This window comes from Ailuropoda melanoleuca, chromosome 9 (assembly GCF_002007445.2).
Source record: "Ailuropoda melanoleuca isolate Jingjing chromosome 9, ASM200744v2, whole genome shotgun sequence".
NCBI lineage: Eukaryota > Metazoa > Chordata > Mammalia > Carnivora > Ursidae > Ailuropoda > Ailuropoda melanoleuca.
In genome coordinates this window covers 14,509,130-14,522,797 of record NC_048226.1, presented here as the reverse complement: position 1 = coordinate 14,522,797, position 13,668 = coordinate 14,509,130, and the positions used below count along the sequence as shown (strand labels likewise).

The following is a 13,668-nucleotide window of genomic DNA, read 5'->3' as shown; positions in this document are numbered from 1 at the left end:
TCTCTCTCTCTGTACAACAAATAAATTAAAAAATCTTTAAAAAAAATTCTCTAGCTTTTCATTTCTACATTTATAATTTCAGGTTTTGGATAACTCTCCCTTCACACAAAATCCTTCTCTAGATGGCCCACATTGTACCTTTTTGTTTTGGTTTGGTTTGGGTTTTTTTTTTTTTTTAATTATTTATTTTATTGTGTTCAGTTAGCCAACATGTAGTTTTTGCTCTAGCGTTCAACGATTCATTAGTTGCGTATGACACCCAGAGCTCCTCACACTGTACCTTTTTAAGTGTTTCTGCATCAAACTGGGTAAATCCAAGAAAACCTTCTTTCTATAGCTCACTTTACTTTCATATTTTTTTTTCAAAGTCAGATTTACACCAAGATAATAGCTCATGGCTCTGAAATGCTTGCTTTCCTGACACGTAAATATTAACTATTTGTTCTCAGCTTTGCTTTTCTCGGGCAAAGACAGACTTTAGTATCAGCTCTCCCTTTGCTTTGTCCCTGAATAAAAAACAGATTAGATCTATGTGCACAAAGCCAAGCCTCTGATTGCAAAGTAAGAAATGTCTTCCATGAGTTCGAGGAAAACTCCGGAACATCTAGATATTTAGTCACTATTCAGCGATGGATGAGTTTTTCATTTTCCTCCCACTTTTTTTGCACCTAATAAAGACAATCATGGGCTGAAGAATGATATTTGTAATTATTCCATAATGAGGTGGTAGCTCTCCCTTCCTTACAATTTCTTAGAAATGCCTGAGTTAGGAATATTGGATCAGGGGCGCCTGGGTGGCACAGCGGTTAAGCGTCTGTCTTCTACTCAGGGCGTGATCCCAGCGTTATGGGATCGAGCCCCACATCAGGCTCCTCTGCTGTGAGCCTGCTTCTTCCTCTCCCTCCCCCTGCTTGTGTTCCCTCTCTCGCTGGCTGTCTCTATCTCTGTCAAATAAATAAATAAAATCTTTAAAAAAAAAAGGAATATTGGATCAATAACATCTGTTGTAATAATTAATTAGATTCTTAGCTGTAGCATGTATGCATGAACATAATTCTCCAAGGTAAAAGAAGGTATTATATTGGCTTCTTATCAGAGTCTCAAGGTGAAGTCTGGTTGTCTCCACAGAGCCATTGGCTGGCTATTGACCAAAAGATGGATTTCCCATCTTTTGCATGTGTGCATCCAATCCCATTGGAATCTATTGGCATGGGCTTTCTGGAACATATTTTAACATTGCTAATAGGGAAGTTTGATCTTTGCCCCTGGAGACCCACAGCCCTCGAAGTTTTGTCTTTCTTTGAGTCTATGCTGGGGGCTGGGTGATATTTGTATAGTATCTCAGCTGTCTGGGTACCAAGACACAAGTCAGTATCTCTGAGATGATTATAAGGCTAACATGGCCTCCTCAACTCAAAGCAAACAAAAGCTATCAGCATCTTTACTGAAAATTTCTACTGCTCCCAGGAGCAGTGAACCACAGTAAACACAGTGCTCAAAAATGTGTTCTATTTCACTTGTGAATTCTTTTGCAATTTGAATTCTAAAAAGAGAATTGACAAGAGAAATAAGGTGGTGGGGAGGACTTTTATTTCTTTTTAGGGGAGAATGTATTTGGAAAAGAAGAATGAGAAGATGTCTTGCCACTAAGCCAGTGGGAATTTGAAATTTCTCCAAGCCAAGGAGCCAACAGACTGGCTAAAACATAAGGTAGAATTCAAAGGGAGCTGATCATGTTTTGATCTCATTTTATGCTTTTCTTCATGCTTGCTTCCAAGATCTAATTGGTGACTATGTTAGAGAATGTTAACATAGAACAGTGGTACAAAAGAAGGGCATCAAAACATCTTAGATTAATCTGTCTTCCTACATAGATCTTGCCCTTTCCCTGGGCAAGTGGCCATAAGGTACTAACTTTTAAGAATCCAGATTATTGCCGTTCCTTAGGTCACCCAAAGTTATATGGAAGCCATAGGAAAAACAAGAAGTCTTCTTAACCAAGCTTTAGCCCAACTGAGAAAGTATCTTGGCCAATGTACAGACTATACATAAAATGACAAATAACAGCCACGATAAAACATATGCACGAAATCAAGTTTTGGTCACATGACATTTCACATAAAAAGACCAATACAGAGAGCATGGTCGAGCCTTCCTATCATGCTGAGAAGTAACTAAAGCAACAAACTGGACATGAATTTGAAGCCTCTGGCACAGTCGTTTTCAAACTTGTAGCTCTCAAGTTTCTTGGAGGTGACCGTCCAAGGTCAAGGCAGAAGACACAGTATAATATCTCTCATGCTTTTGCCCTTGACTTCAGCGGGCTAGTCCCACTGTAAACAAAAAACCAGTTTTATAAGAACTAGTTTTAATTGTGATTCCTTTGTATAATCACAATTAAAAACCCAAAATGATAGGGGTACTCGGCTGGCTCAGGCGGAAGAGTGTGTGACTTTTGATCTCAGGGTCCTGAGTTCAAGCCTCACGCTGGGTGTAGAGTACTTAAATAAAATTTTTTAAGTTAAAAAAAACAATAGTCATAGCTCCAACTATCATTAACACCAAAGAAAAACCAGTATTCTTAAACTCACATCATTCCTTCATTCAGAAGGTATCGGGCTCTTATCATGTGCCTGGCACCACGCCAGGGGCTGAGAACATAAGTGAACCAGTATACTCCCAGCCTCCAAGGAGCTTCCAGCCCCAAAGGAGAGAGGGACACATAAAACTAACCAAAACAGCATGTTTCATCTGTTCTGATAGAAACGCAGTCACCCAAGAGGAAGTCAATGGTACCAGAACTTTTTGGCATACTTGCAAAGTTAGGAATACATTCTGGCAGGATTTTTTTCTCCCACAATGCTCAATATTCTAATCTCCTCTGATATTTCCACAACCTTATCTAATTTTATGGGTCCTTCTCTCTGTCTTAAACCTTCAGCACATCCTCAGGACACAAGGAGCTGAATTTATTCACTCTAGAAGTCTAAATGTGGCTCGTCGTTTGGACTAAAAAGAAACTCCATCCTCAGGGAAACATTTTCATCCCCTCCTCCCTGCCATGAACAGGACAGGCAGGCAGACGTGTGAGAGCCCTGAAGCTTCTCTACGCAAACCCCAGTAAGCCAGGGAGCAATGACCTTGACTATCCCTCAGAGAAAGAAGACCCTGATCCGACCCTCTCTACCTGCACTCTGCCCTTCCCTCCATCGCATTCCCATTTCTCTCTCTCATCCCCACTCCTGCTGTCTCATCTGCCACGTGTGCTGAGTCTCAGGTCAGATCACTGCCACGATGAAGTCCTTCCCGGGCAGTTTTCCATGGCAGGAGGGACCGTTCTGTCCTTCAAGCTTCCAAAACTCGTTGAATCAGTTGTCAGAATGGATTAGGTCCCATTTTCTTGCCTTGTCCCCCACAAGCTTGAAAATGGCTTGAGGTCAGGCTCCATGACTTATTAATCTTTGTGTCTACAAGTGCCTTGCACTAGGCTAGAAACATCTTACGTACTCAGTAGGTGGGTGTTAAATAAATGCCTATGTGAGAAAGAGTCCCCGAAGAGCAGGAAGATAACCATTCCTCCCCCTTCTACTAGGTTCTGTATTCTCCAAGTTACACCCATGGCCCTACCCACCCTTCTACTTTCTCCCAGGACCCACTTGCCAAGCCAGGGAGCTCTAAGTGCAGTCTATAGACCTGGGGTGTAGGCAGGTAGGCACGGGCAATCTCGCCTAGCAGCGTTCCCCTAGGACTGGCTGACCCAGCTAACCACGTCCCTCCAGAGGAGCAACACACATTGGGAGAGTTCCTTCCTGCAAATTGAAGATCTGAATACTATCTGTCACTCTGCTCTCTTGAACCACCGTGATAATGACTACTGGGTACACTGATTCTACAACGGCCCTAAAAATATTCATTAGATGCTCAGCCTTATGGCAATGCCTTAGTCCTGTGGAGACGCAACTCAGAGCTTACACCAGGCTACCAAATTTCAATCCGAATCACCAGGTAGCTTTGCTCTGGACTCTCCCTTCTGTTTGGCTGAATGTGTACTGTCAGCCGGCTTCCAGCGCCCCACGGATCTGCCATAAAGGATGTGCAGAAAAAGTTGGAGCTGTCCTATGTCTGTGAACCAATGTTGGCGCTTCTGGTTTGAGTCAGTGGGCTCTGCTGGAAGAATCCTGCACTGGTAGCCCTGGGGACAAGACTTTGGCTCCTTAGCATGTCAGCATCCAAATGGGTCCCGCCCCTCAAGGACAGTTTCCTAGCATGGTTTGCATGTGTAGTCACAGCCCGCCTGTAAAAACAGGCAAAGATTCTTCTCACCGCTGAGAAAATGATTCCAAGCAGTCAGTACAACAGAAAACAAAAATAAAAACAAAAACAAAACAAAAACAAAAAAACCACAATCCAGCCACCCTTCTGAATGTTTGTAGAGACCTACACATGTGTCGTAGCATCTAAGACAGGGAAAAACATCTGGATCTCCTAAAGAAGTAATAATTTCAAGGGCAATCATGAAATGGAATAGTGAGACAATGGGGGAAGGAGGAATACAGTTATCTTCACACTCCCCACCCTTCGATCCACCCATCCTCCAAAAAGAAGAGATCCTGAAATCCAGACAGGATTTCGCATATAGCCGGAATGGACACCTTTGTGATATTGACTTCATAAGCAGAAGCTCTGTGGTAAAACAGTCTTGGTTCTAACCTTGCCTGTGTCACTGACTAGCTGTGTATGACCTTGGGCATATTACTTAAACTCTCTGTGCCTCAGTACCCACATCTATAATATGGGGGTAATATAACTAGTGGTGTCCTATGTTTGTTGCAAGAGTTAGTTAAAGGACTTAAATAGGGGTGCCTGGGTGGCTCAGTCAGTTAAGCATCGGACTCCTGATTTTGGCTCAGGTCATGATCTCAGGGTCTTGAGGTCGAGCGAGCCCTGCACCGGGCTCCATGCTGGGTGTGGGGTCCGCTTAAGACTCTCCCTCTCCCTCTGCCCCTCCCCCACCACTTACACAATAAGTAAATTAATTAATTAATGAATTAATTAAAAAATAGAAATATGCCTGGATCACACAGCTGAGGGGTTCTTCAGATAAAAGTTAACAACTGATGCCACAGGTCTAACATTAGAAGTATAGGATACAGATAGAATTATCCTCATAATGGCTACTTGCTTCCACTTGCTGTGTGTAGGCGTACGTGGTAGTGATCGGGGCAAACACCATAGATTTTGTTATATATAACACATACATTTATGTATCTACTTAAATACATATGTATTTAAAGCAAGCAAATAACAATATAGAGAGTATATAAATATATATTTATAGAGACTATAAATATATCATTATAGAGAATGAAAGGGTTTTTTTTATTATTATATTATGTTAGTCACCATACAGTACATCCCTGGTGTCTGATGTAAAGTTCGATGATTCATTAGTTGCGTATAACACCCAGCGCACCATGCAATACGTGCCCTCCTTACTACCCATCACCAGTCTATCCCATTCCCCCACCCCCCTCCCCTCTGAAGCCCTCAGTTTGTTTCTCAGAGTCCATAGTCTCTCATGCTTCATTCCCCCTTCTGATTACCCCCCTTTCTTTATCCCTTTCTTCTCCTCCGATCTTCCTCATTCTTATGTTCCATAGATGAGAGAAATCATATGATAATTCTCTTTCTCTGCTTGACTTATTTCACTTAGCATTATCTCCTCCAGTGCCGTCCATGTTGCAGCAAATGTTGAGAATTCGTTCTTTCTGATAGCTGAGTAATATTCCATTGTATATATGGACCACAGCTTCTTAATCCAGTCATCTGTTGAAGGGCATCTCGTTTCCTTCCACGATTTAGCTATTGTGGACAATGCTGCTATGAACATTGGGGTGCATATGGCCCTTCTCTTCACTACGTCTGTATCTTTGGGGTAACCACCCAGTAATGCAATGGCTGGGTCACAGGGTAGCTCAATTTTTAACTTTTTAAGGGACCTCCACACTGTTTCCCAGAGTGGCTGTACCAACTTGCATTCCCACCAGCAATGTAGGAGGGATCCCCTTTCGGAGAGTAGTTTCTTAAATTCACTAAACATGGACTTGCTTAGCTAAGAAACCACCCTCATGAGAAGGAAAAGCCTTAAAGTAAAGGAAGGAAAACCTTAAAAAGTAAAGGAAAATGGTTGGGGCAAATACTACACATCCCAATTTGGTAGGAAAATGAATGGCTCTCTATCGTTGCTCCTGCATAGGTTTGTGAAGTGGGTTAAAAAGAAAAAGTGGGGAGATGCCCTCCTTGCTCTGTCCTTCCACTAACACCAGCAGACAGGTCCTTCTGGTGATATAAATGGACAGCTCTCTGTTCCACCCTGAGAACATTCTTCTGGGGTTCCATGAGGAAATGAAACTTTGGAGTAAAGTTGAAGTTCTCCTTGTATTTACATCGGTATCTCGCCCCATCTAAGAGGGAGCGTGTTGGAGTGATTGAAATGTAACTGCTTGTTTTGGTGTTGCAAATTACATTATTTGCCATCTCCCAGAATAAATATGCCCACTGTTGCCCCAGATCCTAGGTGCTTACTTTTCTTTTTCCCTCTTTCTACCCACCCCCATCGCTTTACATACAAATGCAAGAGCTCTTTTAATGGGACCTCAAAAAGGAATGGTTATCTCGTACCTTGTTTTCAGGGACACATGACACAGTAAGCGCCTCTGGTTCATCTCAAAAATACAGAAAGCGCTAGGTCAAGGCTCTCAGCCCTAGAAGCAGCAGGCTGTGCCATGGAGGGAATTTGCTGACCTGGCTGCCTTCGACTCTCAGCTGAGGGGTTCAGGCACTGAAGCCTCTCCCTGGCTCCCTGCAGACTGGGGCAGATCTCCAGAGAAGGACACTGCTCTGTCCCAGAGAAAGGTTCTGTTTTGCTCTCCAGGTGAGCTGATTTCTCTCTTGGGTCCAGGCTGGGGCAGAAGCTGGTTTTTAGTAGGGTCTGCCTAGTTTCATCCAGGCCTGGCATATTGCTAGCTGGCTAAGCTCAGTCAGGGCTCTCAACTTCCCTGAAGCTCAGTTTCCCCAGCAGAAAAAAAAAGAGACAATATTACACCTGTATCTTAGGGGTGCGTGAGCATGGAAAGCGATAACTGAAGGCAAGGGGCTTGGCCATGTACAGGGCTCAGTGATGCATTCCTGTCCCCTTCTTTCTATTTTTCTCCATATCATTTCTGAAGGAATCTTTCTAGCTGTTGACAAGTGACTTTGGTTAATGCCAAAGGTTGACGCCTGGTGAAAATCACTGCCGGGCAAAGTTTAGAGATGGAAGGGGGATCAAAACTGCATGTAGATTTCATTAGGACTGGGCGGTAGACAGGGCAGGGGGTGTGGATGGAGCTGAGCAGTAGGCCTGAGCCAAGGCACACATCACAAGCCCCGGTTTGTCTGCAGTCCTGGGTGAGAAGGGGCTTTTGTCGACCAGACCCACCTAGGTCTTGCTATTGACGTCTTGCCCTGGACTCCTTAACACGTTCTAAAGCCCTGTCTCCCTCGGGTGTCTCTCGTCCTGCTCACCTCCATGCAGATGCGGAGCGAGGCAAGTGAGGGACTGTCGGTATAGAAGACGCTGAGGTACAAAGCCAAGAACCCGCGGTTCCAAGCAGAGAAAACTGGGTCCAGATGAGGACCGGGTCCTACTTTTCTTCTGTCCTCAGCTGAGCCTTGAAGTAATCTACTCCCAGTGTGGACCAAGGTCTCCCCCATCAAAGCCACTTTCCCAATTCTTGCAGATATTCCTGAGCTCCCCAGTGCCGTCTCCACCTGCTCGCTGCCATAGGAGACCACGAGGACCAGGGGCAGGGAATTCTGCACACCTCATCTCCTGAGTATGCAGGAAAGGAAAAGAACTTGGTTTTGCAGAAAAGTAGATGTCGCGGTGGGGTTCTTGGGAGGAGGAGAGGGGATGTGCTCCCAGCTCCCAGGACCACAGAGCGCATGCTCCTTCACCTTTCTGTCTCCAAGAGCAATAGATTTTTTGGTTCCGAAGACACCTTAGGTCTAGCAAGCTCCGGAGGACGCTGAAGATCTCTCAGGAAAAGAAAAGTTCAGTTGGAGTAACACTGATGCGTGTGGTGGATGCCAAGTTCCCCTTCTCCATGTCCTCCCACAACCCCCTCCTTGCCCGTGTGCCTGAGCGCACACACACGCGGGTTAAGTGAGTCCAAACACACACGCGCGCGCGTGCGTTCCCGCGTCAGGTGAGTCCCAAACAAAGGCCATAAGTCTTTCCCACACGGCTGCAGAAGGCCAATCATGGTGGTTTTTCCTCCACGCAAGGCTTTGCCCCTTCTCCCCTGTTCTGCCTCTGGTTTCAGCCTCAACCTCCCCTGGACAGTTCTTTCCAGCCTAACTGATTTCTGCGCGACACCCCACGGGACGGAGAGGGGAGCCCAGCGTGGCCGCGAATGTCTTAGCCTTCTCTGGCTGACCTACATGTCTGAGACAAAGAATGCTCAGGTCCGCGGGGTACCCAGTACGCTGGTCCCAGCCGCACTCTGGTCACCTCCCAGGGCCTGTGAGGCACACTCCAGCCTCTAACACTGGCCTTTCTCTTTTCCTGGCCTTTAAACTAGCCATGGGGATCTTATTCAGGGCGTTGGGGTAGGGAGATTCCCCTGCCCCCTCCTCCCCCATTTCTTCCAACCTGCCATTCTTCTAACGACCTTGCAGAGGGTGCGCTGAAGGCGGGCGATCCTGGCTGGGAGGCGGTGTAGGGAGTGTCCTATGATTCTAAATTTTGCTCCTTGCGCCGGGCCAGTGCGGAGTGAGTGGTTCCAGGGAAGAGTGTTGGCCTTGCGGTCACAGCGAGGACACTGCTGCAGCATAAGGGAGATGCGCCCAAGGGTGAGAGGGGTGAAGGAAGCTTCCAGAGGCCAAAGAAAGGTCAGAGGCTGTGGCAGAGACGGAGATGGATCTTGCTGGCTCTAACGTCAGGCCCCGAGCCGCAGGGCAGAAATCCGAGGCTAGGGAGCTTGATCGGAGTCTGAGTGGGGTGGGGGGAGTGTGTGAGGGGGCGTCTCAGCATCGGGCCCCAACCTTTGGCTCCTAGCCCTGGGGCAGGAAACTTTCCTATCTCCTCGGGGCGATTTGGTACCCAGAGAGGCCAGGCCACGGCCCAGGGAAGGAGGAGGGGGAGGTGGCGCTGCCGAACCACCTCGAGCTGCGGCAGGAAGCGCTGAGAATCCACATCCAATGGAACAGAGAGGGCAAAGGCCTTGGTAGCTCAGAGTTCACTCCCAACCCCATATTGACTTTCCCAGTTTCTGCAATTCCAGGTCCTAACCTCATCTCTTATTCTGTCTCGGTTTCGAGTTCCAGCCCACTCGGGGTGCCCCGCCGGGTTAGGGACATCCGCTGCCCGGGATGGATTCGCGGGGGGCCAGGTTCCTCCAGCTCCGCCCGGGACACCTCGAGCCCTATGCCCGATCCCGGCGTGGCAGCTCTGCCTGGTGGGCGGCTGGCGACGGCAGGAAGAGGACAGGCAGTCGCAGGCCGCGAACACAACTTTTTTGAAACGCTTTGCTGTCCCCCTGAAAGGTGTTATAACAGCAATTCAATTACAGTAAATGGCGCACATCGTCCTCGCAGCTGCAAAGTCGGTAACTAACTGTTACCGACCGGTGCAAAGGAATGCGGCTGAACGCGTTACTTTTTTTTTTTTTTTTTTTTCCCCCCCCNCCTCCTACAAAGTCCCCCTCTTTCCGGCTTTTCTTCGCTCTCTATTAATTGTAGCTGGACCTCAGGTTAATTAACTCCAAAGAGCTTAGTCTATCTGGACAGAAACACACTGAGAAATTGGCACGAGATCCTAAAAACTGGACGAGGCGTCAAAAAGATCGCCCAAAGTTCCTCGCGTTTGCTTCCACCGCTCTAGCGGTTGCCTCCAAGGAACAGAATTTTAGTCTCCGGTGGCAAAGCCCGCCTGGCGATGTGGCCGCCTGGGCGTGCATGGGCACATGGCTGGGCTTAGGTCAGGGAGCCTGCTACCAGGAGATGGTGCCCACTAAGTCTCTTGCGGCATCGTCTGCAGGCACCCAAGGAAAGGTCGGGTCCGTTTCTAGCGCGCCGCACTTGGAGTTCATGGAAGATAACAGATACACTGGCCATTCATGTCATGGCACGTGCATTTCATGCTAGACTTTAAATAGCGGTCCATGAAATTAACAATATCCACAAAAAAGTGGCAAGGTGTTGGGGGGAGGACGAGGCCGGAAAGAGCTGCTTGCTTTCCGGGATAGGGGTAAAGCATTACTATACTCCATACGTTAAAATCTGGAGGGAGGGATGGAGGGGGGCGAGAACCCCTCACGAGTCAGCCTCGGCAATCATTTAAATAAAGGTAAAACTAACATTGGCTCCCTTGAAGTTAGAGAGTAAGATGCCTTAAAAGCGCATTTTATTTATGTCGTATTAAAACGGAAAGAAACGCGTTGACTCGCTTGGTGTTTCTAGCTTCATGATGTTGTTTAAAAACATCATTTTACAAAAAGCCTAGATGGCAACGTGGGAATTCGAGTACTTTCTCGCCGACCCTGCGGGGCGGGCCTTCCCCAGCAGCCACGGAAGGTTTCCAACGCTGGAAATGCTCAGTTTTCCGCGCCAGTGGCAACGCAGCGGGAAGATGCCTCCGGTGGCTCCGCTTCTCCCTATCCAGCACTCGCTAGACCGGGGGATGTTTTAGTGCTTTACTCCTGGAGACAGCAGAGCGCGCGAGATAGACGTTGGGACGGGGTTCCGGCCGTGGTCGCCCAGCAGCCAGCTGCCCTGAGTTCTCCCCCTGAGCCCCGCACCTGCCCTGACCTGGGCGGCGCCCTCAGAGCCAGACTGGCTGGAGAGGCTCGGCAGCTGCAAAGAGGGGTGCACACTGGGTCTACTAACTCGAGGCCAGCCAGGCAGAGGCGCGCGGGGCCCAGCCCAGGGTTTGGCCCGAGACGATCCTGGAGCAGAGTGCTTGGCGCCCGCACTGCGCTGGACGCACTGAGCTCTGGCCCACGGGCAGCTTGGGTTGTTTTCGGCTTTGTTTGCTTTAAAACCTAGAGACGCGAGTTGCTCTCCAGCTCCGTGAAGCCTCTGACCTCCAGTCTACAATTTTCCGGGGGGCCCTGACTTTGTGTGTGTGTGTGTGTGTGTGTGTGTGTGTGTGTGTGTGTGTGTGTGTAAGGCGAGAATGGGACAGCGACAGGAAGGTTACTCGCATGTCCTCAACTCCCGGGGCTGGCGATGGTAGGAAACGAGGACCCATCAATATAACCAGAGGTCACCAGCAGCCTGTGATTTGGAGCTGTCACCCTTGTCCCCGCCCCTGGAGTTCCTGGTGAAATGATTGCAGAAAGGACATTCAGCGCGGGTCCCTTGTGCGGTCCGAGTTTCATAGGTTTCACCTCCCCTCTTGCTCGGAGAAAATCTCACTATTGCCGGCAAAGCGGGCAGCCCTCAAGACCGCTTCGCTATTGGGGTGTGTGTGTGTGTGTGTGTGTGTGTGTTTACAGAGGCTCCTGCCAGCTCCTCATTCTGCCGGAAGGATTACCCTCAAGACCTCCCACATTCCACCCAAGGAGACTGGAATCCCTCTCGGGCCTGGTTGAGGGAAAATCCCGGACACTCGGCTCGCCTGCGGTGGCGTCGGTGTCCCCGGAACCCTCGCCCGCATGCGCCGCCTCCCCGTTGGGCCCGGGCGCGGCTCCTGCCCAGAGGAGACAGAGTTCCCCCCTTAGGCCTAGGGTCCTTTCCAGACTCTCCTCGCTTCCTCTGCTTATCCTGTCGGCCCCTTTCCACTCCAAGCGCTTCTTGGGGTGCCAGGAAAGGCCCCGTAGTATATTCAGTGTACTATATATATATATATATATATTAGTATATGTACTAAACCTCTCTTTTAAAGCCCAGCTGGGGGGCTTGGTCCTTGATGGGAGACAGAGAGCGAACGAGATTGAGGGCCCTGTGGGCGGCCCTTTTGTAAAGAGAAAGTACCCCTTCGTTTGCATCTCTGCCCGAGTTTTTAAAAGTTATACTTGGGGGCCTCCTGGGGGGCTCAGTCGTTAAGCGTCTGCCTTCGGCTCAGGGCGTGATCCCGGCGTTCTGGGATCGAGCCCCACATCAGGCTCCTCCGCTGGGAGCCTGCTTCTTCCTCTCCCACTCCCCCTGCTTGTGTTCCCTCTCTAGCTGGCTGCGTCTCTCTCTGTCAAATAAATAAATAAATAAAATCTTTAAAAAAAAAAAAGTTATACTCGGAACCTGCTCTCTATTCCTGTACTGTGATTCTGGGGGAGGAGGCGGGGGGGAGAAGCGTATTTTGAGGGTAGAGGCCGCCCTGCGCACATAGAGCCACCCTATCCAAAGCCTCCAGGGCAGGCAGTTTTGTGGATGGAATTGGCCACTTGGGTGTCTGCGAAAGCTCTAAATACGGGACTCGAGGGGCACGCACACTCCACTTTTTTCCCCCTTCGTTCCAGAATCACCAAACCCAGGGTGCCAGCAGCCAAGTTCTCCCTCTCCACCTGGCACATCAGAGCTGCAGGAGCTGGGGCCTGTCCCACCGCCCGGCGACCTGCGGGGTCCTCCCCCCACGCCTCAAATCTGGGTTGCTCCCAGTTGCGCGGCCCCAAACGACACACGCTGGAGGAGCCAAGGATTTGAACTTGTAAAACCAGTTAATGCAACTTTCCTGTTTCTGCCCACCTGTTAAAGAACACAGGTTATTAACGGTTTGAGTTGATAAGGCAGGAAACAGGAGACCTTCTTTCTATTAGTCTCTTCTCTACTGCAGGGTCCCTCCCCCAGGAGAGATCTAATATTTGCACTTCAGGGAAGTTCTTAAGGGTCTTACTTTTGCTCACTGGTCTCAGAGTTAATGAAATCCAAGGATGACTCAGATTATTTCTCACAAATACCTTCTTGTTTGTCTACGATAGCCAGCTTAAACTTAAAATTGGTAAAGTGATGATAAATTAGCCCTCATTCTACTCTTCCTAAAGTTTGCTAAACCAGTAGAAACTAATTTGAGATGATTCTTATTTTGGCATATACGGAATTGCTTCTGGTTGTTGGAAAAGTGTTCTCCAGCCCTAGCTGTCTAATCAGCTTTTTTTTCTTTTTTCTTTTCTTTTTCTTTTTCTTTTTTTTTTTTTTTTTTTTTTTTTTTTTTTTTTTTTTTTTTTTTTTCNTTTTTTTTTTTTTTTTGCTTCTACTGAGCCTGGTCCCATTTCAGAGTTCCTTAGTTTGATATGTTCTCAAAGAACACCCCCCCCCAGTTCCTTTTATTTTCTTTCCCCTGGTGGATCAATCACAGAGACAATTGATTTTTCTGTGTCCTGTTTGAACCAGAAAGTGCTGACACCTTTGGGGGGTGGGCAAAATATGAGTGAGCATTAACTCCCATGAATAAGAGGTACCCAGGCCAATCTCCCCATTTAGAGATTAAAGTTGTGTGTGCATCCATATATGTAAGTATATACCCGGGATTATACACCTGATCTTGCATGCAACTGACGATGGTAATAAATTTCGGTGTAATGCAGGAACACACACTAAATGAGAAATCATCTTAATCAGCCAGACCAATGAAGAGGAGAGCCAAACCTAAATGTGCAGGAGTTGATCATTAATTATGAAATCCCAAAC

At 47.9% G+C, this 13,668-nt stretch overlaps 1 long non-coding RNA gene across 1 annotated transcript in view; it reads right to left on the bottom strand.

Annotated features, from left to right (window-relative positions):
- The window catches only part of LOC105239727, a 42,624-nt gene that overhangs the window by 18,995 nt on the left and 9,961 nt on the right, over window positions 1-13,668 (bottom strand). The window lies entirely within an intron of this gene.